A 1054-nucleotide genomic window follows, 5' to 3' on the forward strand; every position below is an offset into this window, starting at 1 on the left:
TTCTGCAAACTTCTCATGCCTCCCTAGGCCCTGCAGGGGTGGGGGAAAATTCCTCTCCTCTTACAGGAACCTGTGTATCCACAGCATTTCAGATTTCCCATCTCAGAGGACTCTGGGTAGAAGTCTCTCAAATTCCCAACTGCTAACATGAACTCTTCCACTCACAGGGTGACAGCTGAAATGGAAGGGAAGATGCTAATCAGTGCATGGCCATGGGGATAGGTCATCATGGAATTTTCAAGTGAACAGCAGCCTCACTATGGGTTCCCACCGCTCCCATCCAGACGTGTACTTTTCATGTACAAGGGTGTGATTTATGAGCACCTGTTTTGTTTCAAAAACAGAATCGCTCCTTCCACACTATTATATTGTGTTTGTAAAAACAAGTTACAGGGGAAAAGGACCTGCCCCATCATATGTAGCTGATAGTGTGGACACACAGAGTCAACATGTGAGAAGTAAACGTTCCTTCTATTTTTTGTTAGATTGGTAATGCACTGATGTTGTAACAAGGTTTTGGGAAGGCATATTTCACATGTGCTGGTGAAAAATCCAGTCATCGTGCTTATGAACTACAGAAGGATCTAAACTTCCATTCCTGATGTGAAATGGCATACCCATGCACTTCTGCTAGTTCAGAGTCATCAGACGCTTCTAGGTGCTGCTGTCACAATTGCTTGGGACAGCCATAAAAATCACGTTCTACAAATCAAATTGAAAAATTTCAGTGTCCCTCAGTAGGTAACATTGTCAAACTCTAGAAATCATCCTTTTATCAACTATGTACATTACTTTTTCTCTGCATGCCACTAAGTCTACTTAGTTAATTATCTGTGTCTCTGTGAGCTCACTGAGCAATTTCACATGGAGGGAGAGAGTGGGATGATAGATAACAAAGAGTCAGAAGGGTGAGGGGGTGGGAGGCAAAGGATGATGGGGAATTGCTTAAATTCAATGTTCATTACTCTGGTAATGGATGCCCTAGAAGCCCCTACTTGATCACTGCACAATCTATGCCTGTAACAAAAGTACACATGTATCCCATCAACTTGTA

The 1054-nt window shown here is 42.8% G+C and overlaps 1 non-coding gene across 1 annotated transcript; it reads right to left on the reverse strand.

The window, feature by feature from the left end:
* Window positions 1-479: 479 nt before the first annotated feature.
* Window positions 480-584, reverse strand: LOC111538878. Its single transcript, XR_002730489.1, has one exon. It is a non-coding gene; the product is annotated as a small nucleolar RNA U13 (small nucleolar RNA).
* Between the last annotated feature and the right edge of the window lie 470 nt (window positions 585-1054).

The sequence above is a fragment of the Piliocolobus tephrosceles genome, chromosome 10 (assembly GCF_002776525.5).
Source record: "Piliocolobus tephrosceles isolate RC106 chromosome 10, ASM277652v3, whole genome shotgun sequence".
Lineage (NCBI taxonomy): Eukaryota > Metazoa > Chordata > Mammalia > Primates > Cercopithecidae > Piliocolobus > Piliocolobus tephrosceles.